At 39.6% G+C, this 19491-nt stretch overlaps 1 long non-coding RNA gene across 1 annotated transcript; it reads right to left on the reverse strand.

The window, feature by feature from the left end:
• Nucleotides 1–1646: 1646 nt before the first annotated feature.
• On the reverse strand, nucleotides 1647–3379 carry LOC124263737. The gene is made up of 2 exons (XR_006894923.1): nucleotides 2568–3379; nucleotides 1647–1838 (listed from the first exon to the last, which is right to left on the reverse strand). It is a non-coding gene; the product is annotated as an uncharacterized LOC124263737 (long non-coding RNA).
• Nucleotides 3380–19491: the final 16112 nt, after the last annotated feature.

Here is a 19491-nt window from a genome sequence, read left to right on the forward strand (position 1 = left end):
CGTTGTGGCCTGACGTTGTGATACGTCATTTTTACGTCGCCACAAGGTTAAGTTATTTGATGCTAACGTATTTTACGTTGTCGTAACGTTCTATTTAACGTTAATAGTTGAATAGTTTTCCCAGTAGTGAAAAGTACATCTGAAACAAAGCAGAAATTCACTTCAATGTTTATTCGTCAATTTCCATGTTGTTTTGGTCGTGTTTCCTGAAGCTGTAGCTGAATTGTGAAAAAAAGAATCTGAAAATGAAAAGTTTTACAGAAAACTATCGTGGCACCAAGTCATAAGAAACGTTGTTATAACGTTGTGAGGAGCCCAAAGCATAACGTTTCCTCAACGTAACTTTGCAACCTTGTTATTACGTTGTGACATAACGTTATAAAATGACGTAATACTAACGTTGTGGCATGGCGTTACCAGTCTACAACCTTCCCACAACGTTGCGACAACGTTGGTGTGTTAGCTGGGTTATTAGTACAGGCTGACAAGCGGCCCAATGCATCGCAAATCAAGGTGGGCAGTTCCGTCCCTTGGTCAAGCCAAGATTGTTTGATCTTGGGTTAAAAACAATGTCCACCCAGATTATGAACAATAACCTGCCACCATGCATGGGTTAAACGTCAACAGCCACACCTACAGCACATGAAGCCTTCACGCCATGACATAACTGAAACAATGTTCAAATGGCGTTATAGCCAACTGACTAACTCGGAGTACGTAATACATCACGTATGTGTTCCCTGAGAGGTTCATGTCCTCTTGAATCCGCCAATATCTCTGTTCAAACGTTTTTGGAATTCGTCTTTGGATCTCGATCATAGTTTTGTGTAACAACATGAAATGTTTGAATAAACTAATTGTCTAAAACTTCGGCATGTATTGTCTTTATCAAAACTTCTAAAAGAAACGATGTTGGCCAGCTTTGTCCGACAAAGTTCCAATGTCTCCGTGACAAAAGTGTTCGAATTAGTCTACAGCAAACAATACTTGGTCCAGGGTCGCCGACTGAGCCATGTCATCGTACCCCATATTGTTTACATCGAAGTTCATGATGTCAATCACCAGATTGTCTGGTTCAGACTTGATTATTTACAAACAACCGTCAGACAGTTGGAAGATTGTTCAGAGCTGTATTAAACAACAAACAATCAGCAGAAGGCTTGCGTGCCAGAAACAAATACGTTTCAGTGAATCGGAGTCTGATTTTGCAAACACTTACGGAGATGTTTTTGTCCCACAATTACGTTTTTCACGTTTTGAAAAATGCATGATACGTAGGGAGTTTTCGGACAGCTGCTTTGTTATCTTGACCATGCTACATTTTGATGAATGTTTACTGCGCGGGTTCAAACCTGTACCAGCGTTTTTGGTATTTCTATACAATTACTTTTAAAACATTCTTTTGCCCGTGATTTTATTATCCTGGAATATATGTTCAACATTTGTAACAGTACTAAACGACACTATAACGTCTATATCTGCTGCTGCAACAAGTCCCAAATCATGCGTTCTCGAGAAAACACTCTCGATTTCAAAGATTTCAACGGGTTGTAACATTCAGCAGTTTCAGTGACCCCTTCTAAAGTTCTTCCTCGTTAGGACTATAACGGACTATTTCAGTGACCCAATGGAAATTGAACACTCCATTTTACACAGAAAAATACCATTTGTTTTATTTCAGAAAGTAGACTTTTGAGCATATATTAGCACATTCAGCAATGAGACGGGTCTTCTCTTCAACGTAACTGATGGATCAGGTCTGTCTTCTGAGGCTGTTCTAGTCACGCCGTGGTGAGACGTCATATTATGTGGGACCATCCATCGGTGGTATCTAGTATCTTTAACAGAAATAACAGAACAATTTAACAAACAATGTTTGTGCCTGAGGATTTGTCAGACGGATGATATAACGACGGAAAGAGTAACAACAGACGACCACAGACACTAACAGACGTCACGCCACAGACACTAACGCCACAACGCACTAACAGACGCCACAGACACTAACAGACGCCACAGACACTAACAGACGCTAACAGTGCTAACAACGCACAGACACAACAGACGCCACAGTGCTCAGCGCTCAAAACCAATGTAGCTTTCAAAACCTGGTTACAATTGGTCTTCAAAAACCCAAGCTTGTCGTAACAGGATCGGGGGGTCAATCGCTGACTTTGTTAACACATGTCATCGTTTCACATTTGCGCAGATCGATGCTCATGCTGTTGGATTCTCAGGTCCAGACTCGATTATTTACAGACCGCCGCCATATAGCTGGAATATTGCTGAATAGGGCTTGAAACAACAAACAATCAGACAAAGCTTTCAAAATATATATTTAAACATATCGTGGACCGGCATTATAAAGCAGTTTCGTTTTGACAAGCGATGCCTCACTGACTTGCACTTTCACGATACCTTGAATAAATCGAAATTATCGCTGGCCTTTCTTTGTTAAGGTGTCATATCATACTTTGTTCATTTTAGCTTTTGGTAAATGAAACATACCAAATTTACGACTTCCTACCTCAAATGTAAAACAGTCTACAGCTACAACTGCTACTTACTCTTTTGTCTAATTGGTGACGGGGTTTCTCAAGGCTCTGGATTATAAGCTGGGAATTTTCGTTGGGAGCTGATGTATTTTCGTAGTCTTTGAACCAGCATTCTTTGCATAATTGCCCCAAATTCGGCATTGGTTATCGGTTTCAGTATATTACCAGTGCCTGTATATGGGTCTGTGTTGGGAACGGGTGAAAGCCTTGGTTCGATCGGATGGCTCAGTTTAGCATTTACCGAGTTCTCTACAGTCTTTACAGGTACAATCTCTTTTATGGCAACTGGAGTCTGGTCAGTAACTGGTGACCTATCCTGACCTGCGGCTGGTGCTGTCTGTGCCGTTGCCTGACCACTGACATGTGTCTTGGATATTGGATAAACCTCTGAAAGGTGTTCAATTAGTGTTTGAGCACCTACTTGAAGTGGTGCTGATGTCGTTGTCTGTGTACCTGTCTGGCCGTTGACTGGTGCCTGTGCACCTGTAACATATGAATAGTGTGCTCCTGTCTGAAAGGTAGCCGTTGTCTGTTCGAGAGGCTGACTTGAAGTTGGTACAGCTGTAACTGGTGGCTGTGTCCCAGTCGAGCTTTCATATCCTATCTGATTAGGAGTGGATGTTTGTAAGTTCCCTTGTCCTCCAGCATACACTGGAACTTCTGGATTGTATTTCTGCCTGGTCCATCGACCTGCAAGATATATCGGTACCCAAATAGGACTTGGAGTCGATGTCTGCAAGCTTCCTTGACCTGCGTCATATACCGATGCCCCACTCTGACCTGAAGTTGATGTCTGCACGCTTCTTGACCTGCATCATATACCGATGCCCAGACCTGCATCATATACCTGCATCATATACCCCACTCTGACCTGAAGTTGATGTCTGCACGCTTCCTTGACCTGCATCATATACCGATGCTTCCTTGACGTGCATCTCTGACCTGAAGTTGATGTCTTGCTTCCTGCTTGCATCATTACCGACCTACCTGAAGTTGATGTCTCATCAGACACCGATGCCCCACTCTGACCTGAAGTTGATGTCTGCATGCTCCCTTGACCTGCATCATACACCGATACCCCACTCTGACCTGAAGTTGATGTCTGCCTGCTTCCCAGACCTGCATCATAAACCGGCGCCCCACGTTGACCTGAAACCGAGGATGAGGCTGACCGCTGCATGGCGGCACGCATTTTCTGCATGTCAAACTGATGGTGTTCCGCCATTTTGCTAAATTGTTCAAACAGATTCCTCATAAGATGTGTCTTCGCCGCATTTGTAGCTTGCGTCAGGATTTTATGCCGATGTTGCTGCCCGGCAGATGTTGCAGGTGTAGACTGACCTGACGCTGACACAGATCCTGCCGTACCTCTGGCCTGTTGTTGATTATATGAAGGCTGCCTTCTGGGGACGGACACTACAGTCTGTGGGGGAGTCTCGGGAACACTAGGTCCTGTGGTGGGTAACGGAGACGTCACCTCGGGTGTCTCAGGGGCTTCGTATTCATAATTTGGGGGATAAGTGGATACTGCTCCTCCAGGTGAATTTGGACCCCCAGTCTGGACAACTAACGGAGCAGTTTGACCTTCAGCCACTTCCGGTGCTTCGACATCTGGTGCTTCGGTGACTACAGTGGCACCATTGGCACCTTGGTTTGCTTGTCCTGGTCTTATCCGAGCATGATATACTATAGGGCCTTGTCCTTGAGCTACCTCTTGTACTTCGACTTCGGCCTGACTCTGCTGTTGCGCTTGTCCAAGGCTGAAACAGAGGATTAGGACAAGGGTCCGGCCCTGAAATGTGAAACAAATGGCACTGTGATACAAGCAAAACTCTTTCACTATTTAATTTCCTTTACTGGAGACCTTTCCTCTGACTGGACGGTGACATACCACTTGACACTGTCTATTCTTCATCTCCAAACAACAAATACGAATGAAACAATGGGGGAAGTGAGTTGGGTTTTACGCCGCTTTTAGCAATATTCCAACAATATCACGGCGGGGGACACCTGAAATGGGCTTCACACATTGTACCCATGTGGGGAATCGAACCCGGGTCTTCGGCGTGACGAGGCTACCCTACCGCCCTTCCGAATGAAACAATAAATGAAACTAATCACTAAATTAAACAACATTTGCAAATGAACTAGCTGATAAAACTGCCAACATCAATTAAAACTACATGGAAACAGAAAGCACAAATTTTGTTTGAATGTTTGAAATGAGCCATATATGAAAACCCAGAAAATATTCTATTCGAAGAATTGTTCTTCGTTAAACATGTCTCCTTATTTGGACTCCCTAGTTTCTTACCCCAATGCGCATTCAAACCAACATCAAGTTCGCCATCCTGGCACTACTCAGGATGTAGTGTTCCATCAAAAGAGGCATCAGTCTGCCAGGCCACGTAATTCGCCATAATTATCATTAATGTTTAGTGATAAATTGTTTAAAAAGATATTTTGCCTCCGAGTATAATTTTAATTCTGATCCAAATAAGTACCTTACTTTACTTAATATATCAAACATGTATACACATGTATCTTAATCAATTTGAGAGATTTTACTTATGTTCAATTATCTGTATAGCACTCTCATCACCTTATTTCAAGCTACATTTTCGATAAGACAAATGACATGGTTGTGATATAGTCATATAAAATATGTTGTTTTTCACATTTTGAAGTTGGATATTTAACGAATGACCATACAGAAGGTTTGATCAACATCTGTATTACAATTACAGAACGTTGACTTATCAATTACTTTATAACGGTAATAGAGATGTTGATATCTGTATTATTTTGTTATATTCACACCTGCATAGGTACATTGAGTGAAACCCACTTCTAGTGTGCCCCAGTATGGCGCATTGTTCAAATGCGGCGTAAAACCATACTCACTCATTATATTCATACAAACAGCAAAAGAAGGTAACTGAAGGAATGATCCTAAATATACGATTAAGAAAACGGTATAATATTAATTTGCATGTAACTTACGTTCTATACCCGTTGACTTATTAATCAAATCCTATCAGAAAAATGAAAATCGGGTAAGATATCAATAAAATCACGGCACAAATTGATAATTTTAAACAGAACACTTACGAAGACGGTGTGAGACCTGGGGGACATGATGCCAGCGAAGTGACTGAAGTCGCAAATGAGGTAGAAAAGACACATGCTGCATATATATTTAGATTAAATGTACAAGCTATTGACAAGCTATCAGTCAACTGTGACAGGCGTAACACGATGAGACAACGAACGATGATTTAGTAGCACATGCTGACATTCATAATCTTCTGCTATATGCAACTGTCTGGTAAAACAGCTTCATTGTACGACATAGTGAACTGTAGAATTGGAACGCATGAATCAGAGCAGAGCGTATATCCATGTTCGGGTATCTCTGTAATCCATGTTCAGGGTCCATGGAAATTGTAAATGGCCTTGCACCATGGTCTTGTATTAACTATCGATTATCAGCAACGAAGACTATATTCCACTTTCCACACCTTCTATGGATATAGACGACATAACGTTTAGGGTGCCCGTGCCAAAAAGAATATTTACCTAATACGTCAGAGATGTATATCTTAATCAAGTTTTGATACCTGCATAAAGAATATATCGTTGGTTGTGTTATTGTTGGGTTGTTTTCTGGGGTTTTTTTTTGTTTTTGTTGTTGTTTTTTGGGGGTGGGGTGGGTGGGGGTGTGTTTTGTTTTGCTTTTTGTTGTTGTTTATTATTATTTTATTTATTTTTTTATTATTTTTTTTTTTTTGGGGGAGGTGTTGTTTGTGTTTTGTTCTTTCGTTGTTGTTTTTGTTGTTGTCTTTTGTGTGTGTCTGTGTTTGTTTTGTTTATTTTGGGGGGTGCATTTAGAAGTTGGATATTTAACTGATGACGATACAGAAAGATAAGATCAGTATAGACGATGTGTCTGTATGGTCTTGGCACATTCACACCTGCATAGGTACGATGAGTTAAGCCCACTTCTTGTGTGACCGGTACTGGGTATTGCTCAACATGCGGCGTAAAACCATACTCACTCACTGATATTCACTTCACTTTATTCAGAATTGAAGGCCATGTGGCCAAGAGTACAACAGGTAATACAATATTGTCATGGTGTGTAGAGTTAAAATATAATTCATAATAGAATTATTTTAACGTAGGTTTTGCTTCAGGAATATACATATTCCTTTAAGAACAGTGACACTGTGTATCTTCATAAGGGCTCGGAATTTGACAATTGAAGGTGGGCTGTAGAAATAGGCTGGAATACATTGGGATCTGCATCGGTTATAAAATGGACATATTAGCAACAAGTGATATTCGTCTTCAAGCACGTTCAAATTACATTTGTTACAAACTAATTCTTTATATGGGACAATTATCTTTGAAAAACGTTGTTTTTGTATATTCAAGTTATGTGATTGGCATCGGAATTTGATCAACATTCGCATAAGATCTTTGTTTAATGCGCCACAGGAAATATACAGTTCAGGTTCAAGAAGTCACTTAAATGTACTATAATTTTACAAGAAATGATGAGTTTCTTATTTTACTATTCCAGTGTTGTATATTAATATCTATACAGCGTTGTTTGAACTCAAACATGAAGTGATTTACATCGCCACAATCTTGGGCTAACCAGACATAGGAGAAACCTGTAGTAAAAAGAAGCATTCGAACATGTGAAACCCAGTTTGTGCCTCCGTTATCATCATAGGCTTTCATCATCTTATAACAGGCATTCGGGTATCTATTTTGGTCCATACGAATAATTCGGCACCAATATTTAATACACCTTGAATGGTAATGTACACACAAGTTATATCTGCCAATTTCTCCAAGTACAGCACATGATGCAGTTTTTTTACTGAGTAACAGAAATCTTTTATAGTACTCACTATGAACCTTTTCAATACACGTTCTATAAGTATAGCCCCAAATTTCACTTCCATAGGTTAGAATTGGTAGTATCTTACTGACAAATATATTATTAGCAATAGTTAAAGACATACTTTGATACTTGGTGAACAGTTGAAACAGAGGGGAAACATGCACGTTTGGCTTGTAAAGATAGCGTTTCACATGCTTTGGACCAAACTAAACGAGATGAAAATACAATTCCTAAATATTTATAATAAGGGGTGGCCTCTACAGGTAGACCTTTAAAAAACCATTTTTCATTTCTCTTAACGCGTCCTCCGTTTCGAAAAACAACCACCTTAGATTTATCCAGATTTACTTCAAAGCCCCACGTGTTACAAAAATCTTCAAGAATGTCTAATTTTCTTTGTAAATCAACAATGCTATCTCCTAGTAGTGCAACGTTATCCGCGAACAGTAATATCTTAATAGCTTCTATGTATTCATTTACATACATTCCACGAGTATTGCCATGATGGAGATCGTCTGCAAGTTTATTGATGAATAGGATGATTAGTAGCGGACTGAGCATGCAGCCCTGACGAACACCATTATTGGTTGAAAAGAAATCTGTTCTAGATTTACCAGAACGAACGGAGGCACATACATTTGAGTACATGTTCTCAATGATTTTATACATCTTGCCGTGTACACCCTTTTCAAGTAGAATATATAACATTTTTTTCTATCAATAAGATCGAAGGCCTTGCGGAAATCGATGAAAGCTACATAAAAACGATGTTTTGCTTTACGCAGGTACTTATGAACTAAAGAATGGAGTGAGAACATATTATCTATGGTAGAATAATCATTTCTAAAGCCTCCTTGCCCTTCATTTAGTAAAGCATTAAACTCGGCCCAGCTACGCAGTCTTTTTTCAAGAACATAAGTGAAAATTTTACCAATGACACTTAACATGGATATTCCCCGATAGTTGTTGGGATCAGACATATTTCCTTGTTTATAGATAGGTACCAGTAAACCAACATTTCAAGCAGAGGGAAATACTCCTGAATCTAATATGACATTAAACAATGCATAGAAATGATCAGTAAGGGAACGTGCATTCTTCATGAATTCTGGCGGAAGACCATCTATTCCTGGTGACTTGCCCGATTTAATATCAGAGATCGCTTTAATAATTTCCTCATGGCTGATGGTATCTGATAACATATCAATGTTCAAGCATTTTTCACATGGAAAACTATCATGATTTTCAAGAAAATGTGCAACATCGTGATCAAATTCAGTTTGACTATCAGAAGGATTTAAAAGATTTTTAAAGTATACAAACCATTCACTTGGTGTTATATCATTTTCATCACGTTTACTAGCAAGGAGACGTTTCAATTGTTTCCAAAAGTTTCTGCAGTCTTTATTATTTACAGCTATTGACAAGTTATTTAAAGCTTCGGCAATGAATGTTTCCTTTTTTTCGTTACAGATGCGCCGGAACATACGTTTGGCCTCCAAGTATTGATTGATATTGACTCTGATTCTGTTCATACGTAGCTTTTCTAAAGTGCTATACTTTTTACGTTTTAAAGAAGAACATTCTTTGTCAAACCAAATCGGTTGTTTTTTCATAGATTTCATAGCAACCCCCTGTTGGATTTAAAGTGCTCCCCAGCAAAGTAGAAAAGCTGACATAATTTTTCAACCGCACCATTAACATCAGTTTTTCAAGAAGAGATGTAAACTCTGATACTAGCTCTTTAGCTCTGATATTTTCAAAATTAGCACTAAAGAGATGTTTCCCATACTCTTTCCATCGGAACTTAGGTACATCAAAAGATGGAATATTAGTTGAAGCCGTAGTATACGTAGACGTAGATTCGTAGTTCAAACTGTATGATATAGGTAAATGATCAGACACTGTAGAAGAATGTACTCTCATATCCGTTATTAACGAAAACAGACTAGCTGATGCAAGAAAATAGTCTACTAGACTAGTACCATTATTCCCAATAAAGTAAAGAACCATCACTATCCGCTGGCTTTCTTCCATTAACAATGTGAAGACCCCAAGCTTTACACAGTGATGCTAAAGATTTTCCGAACCTATTAACTTTTTCATCCATCGAACTCCTTGGCTGACAGAATGAATCCACATGGTGCAGAGAACCGAGATTAAGAAATCTGATATCATCCTCATCCTCCAAGATAAAATCATCAAGTAGCCCGGTTCGGGCGTTAAAATCTCCCATCAATAGAACGTCATGTTTTCCCAAATCAAAATCTGCTGCAACCACTGATAGTTTGTTTTCTAGATAATCAATACCGATATTCATACAAGGCGATCAAAGCTCCATGATAATAATAAACCCATGCTAATATATTTGAGTTAAGATCATATTAGTGCATATCATAATTGTTTTATAGAACAGCGCCAGGTATATGGTTAATCTTTCGTAAATCGAAATTTAGCACAGAGGAATGTTTTGGCAATATCTAAATGTGAGTTATGTTTGAGAAATGAGGGATGTGTCTTTGAAGTTAGAGAACATACTTGTGCTTATCAACTCGTGAGAATAAAGAGCTCGATCTTTATTCTTGAGTCTATGTTCTTCTGTGCATTAACTATCCGTGCCTGCAATCAATCATGTATTGTAAGATAAATTATATATGGCTTCTTTGTGATAAACTAATCATTTATCACAATGCTATAAATGTGCAAACAAGGTCACCAAGCCGATGTTGCTTTACTGACTGAACGAATTATTGCCCGAAGCATCAGGTTGGGACTTAATGAAGTATAATTCTCTCAACAAACATGTCTGCTAGGTGTTTGACACTACATCACATTTAGGACCGTTCACTCAGGCATTATTGTCAATTGTTCATTTTGTTTCTAACATTACACCAGACATAAAAATTACATTTTTTGAATTTATATGAAACATTAATTGTTTTAGATATGACAAAAGAGTGCGTTTCGATGTCGTTGATATGATATACTAGGAATAAATAAAGTGAATGTTTTTCATGTCCTGCACGAATGTAGGCAGTCAGCACATTGTGCAAGGAGTCGTTGTAATCTAGTAACACTTTTGACCCAGAAATTATTCCCCGAATTATGTGCTATCTTAAAGGAGAATACGAACGAAAAGAAAACTTTTGATATATTGTTAAGGATATTCTAAAAGTCACATTCCGTGATTAAAATTGAACAAAAAGTTTGTAAAATAGCAATAAAAACACAAAAAACGTACTCGTCTGTCCGCCTATTACGGAAACACCCGACAGTTAATGAGCAGAGGGGGTATCACGTGACATGACGTCATAAGTGCCTGTTGCTGATGGCTTTCTTTGATTTTACCTCACAACTTAACAGTGTCCGTGGATTCTGAAACAGTAAAAGATGTTCCTGATGTCATTTCTGAAATGGATGTTAGACCGTATCAATACGATCCGATTTTACATCTTGCAAAACAATCTTCCACTCCTCACATCAACAACCCAATCCACCCATTTGCAAAACAGCTGTGCCAAACGTACTCACCAGCTTTAAATAAAGAACGGAATATTTTGAAATATTTATCAACCTTTTATACTATAACCGTACATGTCTATGTTCCTTCTTCTTGTTATGTTGCCAGATGTAGGTTGCTGTCAATATCAGCTCATCACTGCCATCTGTCAAACTGGTCAGTATTAACAACCGTTTGGTCAGCAAGCCCCCTGACCTGTGATGACCTGTGAGTTTTCCTTTCATGGACGGGGACAATATCACATCACATCAGCATACAGGACTGAAAGAGTACATCTGTGTATATGCTATATGTGTGTGTACTCGGTGGCCATGTGCATCAATCCTGGTGACCTGGTCACGCGAACGGTCAACTGGTGGACGGACTAATACAGTGTCCTCGGGGAGTTCACCATCTGGTGTGGGACAGGGAGTTATTTTGTTGTCTTCATCTTCTCGAATACAATGTCGTACTCACGTAAGTGTTCATAATATTCCTTTACACAAACGTATATAACGTGTATTCTCTTTCTCTCTCTGGTTTTTGTCTTGTTTTGGCAAACCATTTCAACTTGCTTGTACTTCACTTGTATGAATTAACCTCAAGGTTTCATGTGTTATGTACGCTGATACTACGAGAACACGGACCTCCTCGCCATGTAACATAGAATCAAGAAATATTATCATCAGTATTATTATTACTGATAACCGCTCCCAGTCTCCAGGCTGTCGATCTAACCCCTAATGTAACACCATCATTGAAACTCAGTGACCAGATTTATCGATATCAAAATGAATATTTTTCTTGGAAAGCGAACTTTTTACCATCACTGTAAGTCGTATTCACTATGTTACCTGAAGAAGGAGTGAAAATATACTGCGAAAAGTCATCTTTCCCCTGATGAAGGAGACATCATATACTCGATACGCCGTGTTCCTCATATTTCCGAAGGACACATTCATATACAGTGAGACCCCGGATATCCGTACACATTCGTTTTTACGTAAATCGTCCGGATAACAGTATATTTGGATTTCTGTCATCCAGGCTTACCGTATACTGCCGTCTATAAGCCGAATTTTGAGGATAAAAAAGCAGTGTGTAGAAGGGGGTCGGCTTATCTATGAGTTACGCTTTCGTCAAACTGTTTCCCAGGGGTACGAAAACAATATAACATCACTTCGCGTGAACAAACAACAAAAGACAACTTTGTCAGTAAAGACGTAAAATTTGCAATTAACATCACTAGACAAGATTATTTACCTTTTAAGTTCTAAGTTGTTTTTGCTGGGCAGTAAGATTACCGTGTGTATTTGAGCCGGAAATAGCAATCAGCTGTGCACAGGTTTCCCGGCGAACAAGTTCAAACATGCACAAAAATATAGTAGGTGTTTGAACGGTAGCGAGCATACACTTCTGGTTTAAAATCACTTACAAACCAGCATGGTCGTTTTGATTTGCCAACTACAATTCACTCCGTGTCAGACAGTCCTACTAATCACCACCAATACCCTGCTGATCGATCATTAATCCGGATTAGCAGAACTTGTCTTGTGTCAAAACACGTGGGACACTCGCGCTTCACTTCACACACGGTCAGCGGAAGATCAAAGCTTCGTGCGGATAAGTGAGTCAATTTTGTGTTGATTTAACCGGTTGGTTTTGTAAAATTTACCGTCCGGGAACGGAAACCGCATATCCGTTATAGACAGTCACTTTTATAACGTAAGAGATTGTGTGTTTTTATGAAAATTGACCGGAAGGCGAGGTTTCCGGATATTTTGGGTCCGGGTATCTGGGGTTTCACTGGGTGAAATCACGTATAAATGCCTTCCAAAGACTTAGATGCAACTGAAGATTAAACCACCGCCCTGGTCATCCCGCGTTGCATGTCATCGTAACCCAATCGCGTAGATCGATACTCATGCTGTTGGTCACTGGATTATCTAGTCAACTCGATTATTAACAGATCGCCGCCACATAGCTGGAATATGCTAAGTGCGGCGTAAAACTAAACTCACTCACTCACACACTCATCCCGGGGGTATATTTGGTCCACCAACCCGTTTGCCGTGGGTTGCGCCCCTGTGTCGGTGGAGGACGGGAGTCTGGTGGTTGAGGGCACTGGTTCCAGGAACAGTGTTCCTTTGCCCAATCGGCTGGTCAAGCCAAGCCCTGTGCTGCAACTACGTGATGCTCAAAATTAATCAAAAATATTAATTTGGTATTTCAGGCTTGGCCAAACTATTTTAAATCAATGATTCCAAATCAGTATAATTTGATATGTGTTTTTGCCTAGAGTCGTATGCCAGAGGGCGGTGGCTCATGGGCCAATCTGGTGGGAAACTTAAACTTTTAGTTTTTCCGCTTGAGTATATCATCCGAGTATCCTTGGTGCTGCAAGTCGGAGATCCGCTTGTTTTTAGCATTGTCCTTGTGATACTCCGTGGTGGGTGGGGAGCTCGGATGATGAAATCTAAACACTAACCATGGCTTATGCATGAAACCCCAGGCAAAAAAAAACGTCCTCTTGAAATTGACCATGTTGATAACCACCTCAGACTGCCCAAACCAATTGATTACTGGCCACGTTTTGTTGTCATTGAGACAGAAGATATGACACCATTAAAATTGAACCCTTTTGCTGTGTCTAAGGGTATCCAAGGTATTGCCGGCGATGTGAAGAACATTAAAAGATTACGTTCTGGTGCGCTGTTGATCGAATGTGGCAAAAGACAACAGTCAACCAACCTACTGAACACCGAAACTTTTGTCGGCATTCCTGTCACCGTCACGGCTCACAAGACCCTTAATACGAGCAAGGGAATGGTTAGAGATCGTGAGCGATTGCTGGCTGACATGTCGGAACTAGATATTGTCTCCGAGATGAAGGATCAGGGTCTACTCTATGTTAAACGTTTCTCAACCCGTAAAAACGACACAACCATTAAAACCAACACGTACCTGTATTCCTTTTCTCTCCCTAATGCACCAAAATCACTGAAGGCAGGTTATTGTAACCTCAATGTTGAGACATATATTCCAAACCCTCTTAGGTGCTTTAAATGTCAAAATTTTGGCCACGGCGTAAATACTTGCACATTGTCTGTTGTGTGCGCTCACTGTGGTGAAAAGACACACACAACAGAAGATTGTAACAGAAATGTCAAAAAGTGCACCAACTGCGCAGGGAATCACCCAGCTTACTCTAAGGACTGCGCTGTATGGAAACAGCAAATTTCAATCAATCAAATAGAATTCACGCAAAACATTAGTTTTGCAGATGCCAAGAAACTAGTCCACAGCTCAGAACAGACAAACAGTTATGCTTCCATTGTCAGAACAGCGGCTGAGGCAACATCTAGAGTAACTGAAGTATCTTCAAGTTGTCAGACAAACTTAACTTGGGTAAAAACAGAATCTCCTAAACCTTTCTCACCTTCTCATCTACACAAACTGGAAACTCACTTCCTGGTACATTTCGAATCCAATCAGAGACATCCCCTGATCATGAACCATCTTCTCAGTCGTCAACAAAGTCTCAACAAGGTCTCGTTAAAACCAAAAGTAAAAAGCCAGATTCTTACAAAAAACCTCAGTCGTAGAGCCCCCAAAGGGTCGGAAAATCAAATTCAATTATTCAACGAATATGGATCTCTTGAGGATATGGACGTTTCCGAAAACGTCCGTTGTAGGGCACACAGCTTGTCGCCCACCTAAAAAGTGCGGGGTAGATCCCCAATAAATCCCCCCAAAAGATAGGTTATCAGAATAATATTATACATGAAATTGCAGAGGACTCAGAACTAATTTCAATGAATTGCAGCTTTTAGTCCAGGATTTAACGCAATCAGCATTCTGTCTGCAGGAGACATATTTAAAACAGACGGACACTTTTGACCTGCGTCATTACAAGGCATATCATTGTTTTTCACCTCCGGATGAAAGGGCCACTGGAGGATCTTCGATCCTAGTCAAGCATAATGTTATCCATAGCCCTATTACACTTACTACTAATCTCCAAGCAGTTGCAGTGCGACTTACATTACACGTTGCATTTACATATGACCAACTACCAAAACCCTGTATTATTATGGGGGACTTAAATGGCCACAACCCTCTTTGGGGTGGTACAACTACTAATGCTAAAGGTAAACTATTGGAAGAGTTCTGTTCAGATAATGATTTATGCATATATAATGACGGTTCCATCACATATTTACATCCTGGCACAGGAACTTATTCAGCACTTGATCTGTCAATTACAGACTCAAACCTACTGAATTAATTTGAATGGTCAGTCCACAATGACCTCTGTGGAAGTGACCATTTTCCTACAACATTACAGCCTGTGAGCCTGTGAACATATATTATCAGCTCCTGAAGCACTTGCCGGATTCATGCTTAGAACCCCTCTTAAACATATTTGATGATATTTGGACTTCTGGACAATTTCCTTCTTCATGGCGCGAAGCTTTTATTGTACCCATCCCTAAACCTGGACGTGATCATACTGATCCTTCGAATTATCGACCTATCTCACTAACTAGCTTCGTTTGCAAGACCATGGAGCGCATGATAAATAATCGACTTGTGTGGTACTTGGAAACTAATAACCTTATGACAGACATTCAATGTGGTTTCCGTAAAAACAGACGTACCATCGATCATTTAGTGCGTTTAGAATCCTTTGTAAAAATGCCATTATTAAAAAACAACAGTGCAGTGTCGATCTTTTTCGATTTAGAAAAAGCATATGACACTACATGGAAACATGGTATTTTAGGAGATTTACACGATTTTGGATTGAGAGGCCGTTTGCCTCAATTTATATCCAACTTTTTAACGGACAGGCAATTTCAAGTTCGCGTGGGTTCTACCTATCTGATCATCACAAACACGACCAGGGTGTCCCATAAGGCAGTATTTTGTCTGTCACGCTCTTTAGTATTAAAAAAAAAAGTCTTTCAAAGGTGATTCAATCGATGGATCCCTTTTCGTGGATGATTTTAATATTTCTTGCCGTGGTAAAAACATGCGAGATTTTGCGAGACAATTACAAATTTGTCTCAACAAATTTCATAGATGGTGTCTGGAAAACGTGTTTAAATTTTCGAAATCCAAAACCAATTGTCTCCATTTTTGTAGGGAATACAAACCCCTTAAAGATTCTGAATTATCATTAAATGGCACACCCATCAAAGTTGTCAAGGAAGCTAAATTCCTTGGTCTCATCTTTGACTCGCATTTAACCTTTCTGCCACATATCAAACATCTAAAAGCCAAATGCCTGAAGGCACTCGATTTGTTGAAAGTCGTTTCAAAGTGGGGAGGGGACCAAACCACCCTTCTTCATTTGTATAGATCACTGGTCCGATCGAAACTTGATTACGGCTCTATAGTATATGGTGGGGCCTGTAAAAGCAACCTCGAACTACTTGATTCTATCCATCACTAGGGTCTAAGACTTTGTCTTGTGTCTTTCAGAACCTCTCCCATTGACAGTCTCTACGTTGAGGCCGATGAGCCATCTCTAAAACTTCGCCGTATCAAATTGTCTTTACAATATATCACAAAGGCATATTCTAATGAATCCAATCCTGCTCACAACTGCGTTTTTAATCCTCTTTTTGTATAATAAAAAAAACTTCACTTGTTCCGCCTCTTGGGATAAGAATCCAACAATACATTTCTGCTGCTGGCATTGAGTTGGAGAATATATCTCCTTCCCGTCTTCTTTCTTCTCCTTGGCAATTAGTGAGGCCACAAGTTGACCTAACACTGACAAAGTTTAAAAAATCAGAAACTAACGAATTACAATATAAACAGGAATATAATCAATTAAAAAGTAAATATAATACATACAAGTCCTTATTTACAGATGGATCCAAGGATGGTTGCGCAGTGGCTTGGGCCACTGTCGTTGGATCCAGAACAATATATTTTCGATTACCGGATAATAGCTCTATTTTTACAGCAGAAGCAAACGCAATACTAACATCTCTGAAATATATTAATAGACACCCCAAATTTAAACAATACATAATCTTTTCAGACTCTCTTTCGTGCCTTCAGGCTATTAAAAATCTGTTTTGCAAACATCCACTTTTATTAGAAATTATTGAATTGTACAATGATCCTGCTACTGGCCAATACTACATGGTTGTTGGTTACCCAGCCACGTTGGCATTTCTGGGAACACAATGGCCGATCTTGCCGCTAAGGCAGCACTCAACAAATCTGTGACACCACTTCTTATCCCATACTCTGATTACAAAGCGGCCATTAGATCCTACATCCGTGATCTGATGCAGAAGAAGTGGGACACCCCAAGTAGGTATAACCAATTAGGTAATAAAACCGTATATCGGTTACACTTACTTGGGTTGTCAGTCCAGATTTGAAGCGATGACGTCGTATTGGCCACACAAGATATACACATGCATACCTATTGAAAGGTGAGGGTCCTCCGTTTTGTATCCCTTGTGATGAGAGAACCTGCTTGACTGTGTTGAATTCTCCATCATAAGGGATAAATATTTCAATATCAAAACAGTAAAGGACCGTTTTAATAAAGTTAATTATCATTTAATCATTGATTTTTTAAAAGAGATAGACTTGTAAAATGAATTTTGATATATGTTTTGTAAATAGATAAGGTTTTATAATTGGCAGTTCAGATTATCAACTTAGATTGTTAGTGGCTGTATCCTCAAAGCGGGTTGAAGTAGCGTAATATTATTGTCCTCCTGAGAGGGTACGTAAGTCCCAAAAACTTTCAAAGTAAAATTTTCACGTACCAAGTTTTTAAACGTAGTATTTTTGTTCTTTTATATTTCGGTTAAATTATCCTACAATCGCCAGCGGCTGAAGGGATGGTGTAAATCCAGCTAGGGTCCATGCAGGTAGCAAAAGTAATGTAAGTCCCCATGGTCCCTAGTATGGTGATCTACCTTCAGTTGTTGGCGATCTATAGCCTGTTTTTATATTGTATTGTCCAAATAGTGCTATTAGGTTTAACTTTCCACGCTAGTTTTAATTCTAATTGTGATATTCTAGTTGTTTTACTGTCCTTCGTCGACAGGCTTTTATAATATACATATATTCCATTTCAATGTCAAATATGTTCTCGTCACGATATGGCTGCAATATTGCCGATGTGACGTTAAATTATAACTCATTCACTCACTCGTTGAAAAATAAATACGACGAAACCAATATCTGGTCCAAAATACGACTATAGCATAAGAGTGTGTTGATTCATCACTGTCAAACAACGATCATATCATCCGCGATTTCTTCATTCTACTTGGAGAAATACTGTGGACCCTTTCGCAAACATGAGGACTATCCGAATAGAACGACTTATAACCGTACACTCAAACTGGCGCGGTGTGGTAGCCTAGTGGTTAAAGCGTTCGCTCGTCACGCCGAAGGCCCGGTTCGATTCCCCACATGGGTACAATGTGTGAAGCCCATTTCTGGTGTCCCCCGCTGTGATTTTGGTGTAATATTGCTAAAAGTGGCGTAAAACCTTACTCACTCACTCACTCAAAATGCGTTAAAGAGCGAAAGATTGCTGATATAATGATATGATGGATGGAGATGGTGAAGACGCTTCTGAATCAAAGGATTGCAGCTTAATTGGATGAAGCTTACAGCACACTGGATCATCGAGTATGATTCAGAAACTAGTCCTGAAACTAGTGCTCCTTTAATTTGAAATATACTAGTTCTCAGATTATTGCCAATACGAAATACACCAAATAACAAATTGAATTTAGTGTCATAAATATACAAGACTACATGTAGACAATTTGGGACATAATCGTGTTTGTCTGAACGGGGTCAAGGGGCGGTGGGGTAGTCTAGAGGTTAAACCGTTCGCTCGTCACGCCAAAGACCCGGGTTCGATTCCCCACATGGGCACACTGAGTGAAGTCCAATTCTGGTATCCCCCGCCGTGATATTGCTGGAATATTGCTAAAAGCGGCGTAAAACTAAACTCACTCACTCACTGAACGTGGTCAACTTCAGTGCTGCCTAGAAACACAATTCTCTCCCAAACACGCGCACATGCACTCTTGTATATGTAGAACATTGAATTCAACATACTAATTGCTTTGACAATGGAACGTGCAGGCGTGTGCTTGAAGATCAAAAACATAAACTGAAATAATCGGCTATCGCGTTGTAGGTTTATCACTTCACCGGGAATATAAACACTATTACTTTCGGTCTCAGTAAATAGATTAAATTCCAACATAATAACCAATTACATGTATTTCTCTTTGTACTAATTTAATGTTGGAACTCAAATTACCATATTGGCTATAAAATGTCATGTCTGGATAAGCATTGATACGGAACTGCTAATGGACAAAAGCAAATAGGTTAGTAAGTACGGAATCCGAATATAAATGGGGAGAAATGACTACCGCTGAGGTATGTATTGGACATAAAAGGACTCATCACCAGCTGTTTACATTTTTCATCCACAGTAGAGATATCCACTTTGTCAT

Source organism: Haliotis rubra, unplaced genomic scaffold, assembly GCF_003918875.1.
Source record: "Haliotis rubra isolate DU_JTF1 unplaced genomic scaffold, ASM391887v1 Scf120, whole genome shotgun sequence".
Taxonomy (NCBI): Eukaryota; Metazoa; Mollusca; class Gastropoda; order Lepetellida; family Haliotidae; genus Haliotis; species Haliotis rubra.